Source organism: Mustela lutreola, chromosome 1 (genome assembly GCF_030435805.1).
Source record: "Mustela lutreola isolate mMusLut2 chromosome 1, mMusLut2.pri, whole genome shotgun sequence".
NCBI lineage: Eukaryota > Metazoa > Chordata > Mammalia > Carnivora > Mustelidae > Mustela > Mustela lutreola.
In genome coordinates, this window is record NC_081290.1 from 102,696,344 (window position 1) to 102,703,373 (window position 7,030).

The window sequence follows — 7,030 nt, forward strand, 5'->3', positions numbered from 1 at the left end:
TTAATAATCCCTGAAGTGGTTGTACTGTTGTAGGAAAGATGCTAGATCTTTAAATATGCAGAAGTCTGCTCAATGTTCAAGCAATACATAATGCTGCAAAATGTGGCTCATACATATTCGAACAGAAAATAACCCAATAAATTTTTTCAATATATAAATTTGAATGACAAGTTGATAATCCATAAAATATGCAATGATGACTATATTTCAAAGACATTGTCAGTTATAAGACAAACCACTATTTTAAGCACAACTAAGAAAGGGGGGAATCTCAATTCATTGTTAGATCATTATTTTAAGTACAAGTAAAAAAGAAAAATTAGTGCCAATTGTATTATGACATAATGTTATAATGCTTTCTAACTACATTGAGTGTAAGAGGCATCTCAGTTTGCTATGTTAAAATGTGAAAAATTGGCATCTTAGAATGCATGAATATAATCATCTATCTTTTTTCCAAGTTTTATTTAATAAAAATGTATTGATCAACTTTTTTTTCCTACTCTCCTACTCTTTCTTGTGAAGCTTGGAATATTCTCAACATTGGAAAACAAGAAGGAATTTATTGATGTTCTTCAAGGTAGGAAAAGAAACAATGGAAATTCTCTTAGTATCACCCTGAATGGAATTTGTTTGTAAATGCTGGCTTGTATCAGGAAACCTTTCTTTCTGGTAGACTAAAGAGCCAGGTGAGACAATCTTTGCTGAAGTACTATCAAGCATATTGCTTACTACTGTACTAGCTAGTGAATTGTTTGACAATTTAACTGTTAAGACTTACCGAGTAAACTAGTCAAGAAAAAGAGAAAGTATGAGAAAATAACTAGGTAGATTTAGTTTGGCTAATATGTGATTAGACCACTCACAAAGATGCATTATTTCAAACAATGAGGAAATTAAAGCATTTGAAATGGTTAACTGTAAGCTGCCACAGCCACCTGGTAGATTATCAACACTGAGTCCACAAATGCCCTTGGATACACTGCACATCTCTAATTTGACTTCAGAGTCCACCACTCCCAGTAGTCTATTACTGTCAAGATTATTGCATTAGTGCATGTAGGTTCGATGTAACAAACAGATCCAAAATTCCAGGTTTTAACACAATAAAATCTACTGCTTGCTCATGCAGCAGTCTAAAGGAGGAATTCCTGGACCAAAGTTCTCCTAAATCTCTCTCTTCCACAGACTCAAGGACCCAGGACCTTTCTAGTTCTGAGGACACATACGACCTCCACTCATCTGCAAGACTGGGAAGTAGAATCATATGTGGGAGAATTCCACTGGACAGAGCTTATTTATATATGGCCATATCAAACTGCAAGGGAAGTTGGGAGATGAAGTATAACTGTGTGTCTGAGAGGAAAAAGAGAGATAACAAAGTAGTTTCTGCCACAGTTAATAATGCCTCCAGGTGGTGAAGTATGTTTATATTACTTGAACTCTCAGCAAAATTCAAGACAGTGGCCAAACACTCCTTATAACCCTCATTTCTTGGCTTCTGTGACACCACAGTCTACTGATTCTTCCTCAATGCTCAAAACTGCTCAGTCCTCTTTGATGACTCTTTCTCTGCCCTTTCTCAATGTTGCTGTGATCGACGACTCATTAGACACCTTCTCATTGCCGCTTTATACATCCTTCCAGGTGACTTCATTAGTTCCATAGCTCCAAATATAATTCATATACAAATGACTTCCAGAATTGTATATCTGGACCTGTCCTCTCCATTATTCTCCTGATTCATTACATGTCCAGCTACCCACTTCACATACATATTTAAAAGTCTAATAAATATGCTTCATAGCACTTGTCCTGAGTAACCACCTCATGTAGATAAGATTTTGTATCCTTGGTAAATAATTCAGGAATTTAATATAAACTTTGTACCTCTGTGTGGGAGGAGGGGGAGAGAGAGAGAGAGATTTCTGTCTGTAACTTATCAGAAAGACTGTATCACCCACCATAAAAGAAAGAAATAAAATTTGGGGAAAGATTAAGACTATAAGCAAGTATCAGAAAGAATATAGAGAAGGAGCTAAGAATAGCAAAGTTAAAGATATAATGAGAGATATTATGTTGAGTATTATAAAAGATATATATTGTCAAATATTTAATATGCTGTTTAAATGTATACTAAAGACAGCATGGATTACATTTAGAATATCACTTCAGAATCTTGGTGCCATAAAATGCTCCATAAAAAGAGGGTCTGGGATAAAATATGCTTAGAAATGCTACTAAAGAAAATCTACTCTTGGAAATCCATAATATAGAGGCACCTGGGTGGCCCAGTCACTTAAGACTCTGCCTTCTGCTACAGTCATAATCTCAAGGTCCAGGGATCAAGTCCCCCATTAGGCTCTCTGCTTGGCAAAGAGTCTGCTTTTCCTTCTCCCTCTGCTCCTTCTCCCACTTGTTCTCTGTCTCTCTTTCTCTCTCTCAAATAAATAAATAAAATATTTTTTCAAAAAACCATAATACATGTTTATCTGTTAAAGCCTCGATAGACTAGTTGTTTGAAGAATGACTATCTAATTAAATGTATGCATGGATAGATGGATGGATGGATGATGGATGGATAGCTTGTTGCCAAACTGACATAACTATTATTTGAAGTAATCAAAGTGGTACAAATAGATCTCTAGGACATATATTTTATCATATTACAACTTTCTGAAAATTGTTATTTTTGTTTTATGAGTATGAAATTACCATTACCTAGAGTTTCCATCCACATGTGACACTTGATCTAAAACTAGCAGAAAGTTACAGTTATTGCTAGCTCTAGGTTTTATAACAACAATGTTTTATAGTAAGTGAATTATGGATCATAGATATCAGTAACAAGCCTTCTGCTTATTAACTGGATGTAAAAAGGGATAAGCTTAGGGTATTTAAATGAGAACCATTTGTTTAGAGGAATCCGAGACAATTATGATCTTATAATTTATGGATATTTCTTAGAATTTCACAAGTATTATATAGTATTACACTGATACATCTTTTCTTAGAAAACATTTAGCATAGTTAGAAACCTCCACATGGTAGTTTTCTATTACTTTTATCACAAATTACCACAAGCTAGTGACTAACCAATAGAAATTTAACCTTTTTCTATCCTTGAACCCCAAAGCCCAAAATTAGTCTGACAGCGGTAAAACCAAGGTATTGGCAGAGCCAAACTCCCTTTGGAGGCTGTAGGGTAGAATCCTTTTTCTTATCTTTTCCAATGTCTTTAAGTGCATTCTTGGCTTTCCTTGGCTCATGGCCCCTTCTTCCATCTTCACAGCCAACATTATAGGATTTTTTTTCTCTGATTCTCCCTCCCTTAATTTCTGTCACATGGCCATCTTCTCTTTTGTGTCACATTTTCCTTTGCCTTCCACTTTTTTTAAAAAGGTTTTATTTCTTATTTGATGGAGACATAGCAAGAGAGGGAACACAAGCAGGGGGAGTGGGAGGGGGAGTAGCAGGCTTCCTGCAGAGTAGAGAGCCAGATGCGAAGGCAATGCTTAAAGATTGAGCCGAAGGCAAATGCTTAAAGACTGAGCTCCCCAGACTCCCTGTCTCCCTCTATTAAGGATACTCTTTTTTTTTCTTTTTTTTTATAAACATATATTTTTATCCCCAGGGGTACAGGTCTGTGAATCACCAGGTTTACAAACTTCACAGCACTCACCAAAGCACATACCCTCCCCAATGTCCATAACCCCACTCCCCTTCTCCCAAACCCCCTTCCCCCAGCAACCCTCAGTTTGTTTTGTGAGATTAAGAGTCACTTATGGTTTGTCTCCCTCACAATCCCATCTTGTTTCATTTATTTTTCTCCTACCCACTTAAGCCCCCATGTTGCATCATCACTTCCTCATATCAGGGAGATCATATGATAGTTGTCTTTCTCTGCTTGACTTATTTCGCTAAGCATGATACGCTCTAGTTCCATCCATGTTGTCGCAAATGGCAACAAGGATACTCTTTTTTGATAACCCAGGATATCTCTCTTCTCAAAATTGAGATTCTTTTTTTTTTTTAAGATTTTATTTATTTATTTGACAGAAAGAGAGAGATCACAAGTAGGCAGAGAAACAGGCAGAGAGAGGGAAGCAGGTTGCGCGCTGAGCAGAGAGCCTAATGTGGGGCTCGATCCCAGAACCCTGAGATCATGACCCAAGCTGAAGGCAGTGACTTAACCCGCTGAGCCACCCAGGTACCCCTCAAAATTGAGATTCTTAATTTAATCACATCACAAAGTCTCTTTTGCATTATAAGGTAACATTCACAGGTTCCAGAAATTAGAACCTGAGTATCTTTAGGGGCCACTGTTTAGCCTACTACATTCCTTTTCCTAGACTACCAACTGAAAGAGTACAGTTTTTGTTTTAAGATTTTATTTTATTTTATTTTATTTTTTTAATTTTTTTAATAAACATATAGTGTATTATTAGCTCCAGGGGTACAGGTCTGTGAATCACCAGGTTTACAGGGAGAGGGTGGTTGGGTTATGGACATGTGATATGGTGAAAGAATACAGTTTTTGCATTTCATTCTTTTTCTACATTTGTAGAATGTTTTCCTGTTTGACTTATCTATATTTCTGGAACAACTATGTGAAGCTATTCAGTTCTCTGAGACTTAAACATGGCTTTCGTTAGTGCACAAATACGTGCAAGGCAGTAAGCCAGGTGGAGACAAAATTTTTGTCAGCTAACCAAGACTACTTGGTGTTCTGCCTACCATGGAAAATATGAGCCACAGACTTATCTAACTAGATTTACTTTTTGCTCTTAGGAGTGGTTTATTCATGATGCTTTAATTTACTTTTCAATTATTAGTTGAAGCTGCTTTAGGTGGAGACTTGTTAACTTGGCTGTATTAAAATTCAGACTTGGGTTTTGTGTGCCCAAAGTTTTTTGTTTAAAATTAGAGTTCACATTGCTAGGGCACAGCAACTAAGGATTCTAGTAGAGAATTCTATAATATGGGGCTTGTAGCCCAATTTGAAATATGATTTAAAAAAAATAAAAATTCAGTAGTAACAATAAACATCACCACAATCACATGAAGAAAAAAATAGACTTATGCTTTTTCAAATCTTTTGTTTCCTTCATTCAATGTAGTTCCTACAACATATAAGTTTCAAAATAATTATAAATGGAGTATTTTGTCAACCAAAGTGATAGTACAGGAAATGTCCATACTGGAACACTGGAAAACAAAAGGATAGAAAATATAGAAGAAAGCATAGAGATACATGGAAAAAATTAAATCTAATATATACATTTAATTGAACTTCCAAGAGGCAAAAAAAAAAAGAATGAGGCAGAATTGATACTTGAAAGACAATTGTGGGAAATTACCCAAAACTGATAATTATAAAATGTCCATGAAACAGGATATCTAAAGCTGAATAAACACATAATAAATCACAACTACATGCATTATAGGAAAAAATTCTAAAAACCAGAGACAAAGAAAAAAGACATCTTCAAACAGTCAGAGGAAAAAACATATACACTACTTTGGATCTCCTTTCAGATCTTCTAGGTCCCCTGTTATCAGTCTCAATTTGGACCCTGTGCCAACAGCCTTTTCCTCAGTAAAATGACCAAAAATTTCTGGGATGGACTACCATACTGACCTATCTTGATGTTTTAAGATTCTTCCTAAGGGGATGAGACCTCTCTTCAGTCAGTGAGTTGGTTATGAAACCTGGCTGATGTCAAAGGGCAAGCAAGGGATGGTGATTATTTTACTGAGTGGCTTTCCTTAGCCTCATCCATCCTCAACTTCATTTGATTATATAGATTTAGAAATGCTCTTGTTGGCCACCCATCTATCTTGCCCCTAGGAATGTCTTATTTCATTTACCATATCCATATCTCTCTGTGGATCTGTTCCCCAGGCTGCTATTCTGACCTAGACACCTTTTATAATGATTGTTCATACATTGCTTCTAGTAGTAAATGTTGGCATATGGCCTCTCTAATTCAAAACCCTATCAATTCAAGCAAACGTATCTGTGAGCCCAATTCTATAACATCAGCCTTGGCCTACAGAAGATAACCACCACCTCACCAGCATAGTCCTTACCACTTTGCTGTGTGGGGTATCTTCTGGGCTCTCTCACGCAACATAGATAGGCTATCGGTTTTCTGGTCTATTCTTAGGTAGTACATCCACACCAACATGTCTACCTTTCTAGGCCTTTTGATCCTTTCTACCATCTGCATGGAGTTCTACCACTAGGTTAGGCCACCATTCTCACTGTACATTAGCACTATCTCCTAGGGCCTTTGCCAGGGTGATAAATATCTCATCATGTGAAAGTACTCTCATGTTAATAAACTCTCCCTTAATCAAATTTATGTTCTATACCTTCTCATCTAATACTCTCAGAACTTAGTACTATATACTTAAATATGTGTAGTATATATATATCTATTACCATATATATCTATTACCATATATCTATTACCATATATCTAGTATCAGTCTTCCTTTCTCCTGCCAGTACATGTTGGCTGGTCCTGCAGCTCATTCAATGTATATCTTCTTTCTTTGTCAGGCCTAGCACATCCCTTATCAAGCCTAGCACATCAGTTGTGATCTAACGCTAGCTATAGCTATGAAGGAAAGTGAAAGTTAGATCCTCAAGGGGCCTCAGCATTGCTTTGTTGATCGAGGTTAATTACCCCTGTCAATATGCTTGTTAATCTCTGAATAGAAGAAATCCAAAGTACCCTGTGGCAGTCATAGCTTATAATTCAAGAGACCCATCTTCTGTACCAAAAGAATGCAGTTTCTTAATTTCTGGTAACATCTGACCCATTGATTCTATGGCTGTGGACCTACCTTCTGTAATATGAAGTGAGTCCCTGGTCTAATTTAATGTTGCATGAGATTCCCAATAATCACTAACTGGTAATGTCTGAAAAGGGATATTCCCTTTTTGATCAGGCATTTCATAGGGCCCGTGATAGTGGTGTTGGGTGAGGTTCTGCAAGCAAAAAAGGCAAACTCCTATCAA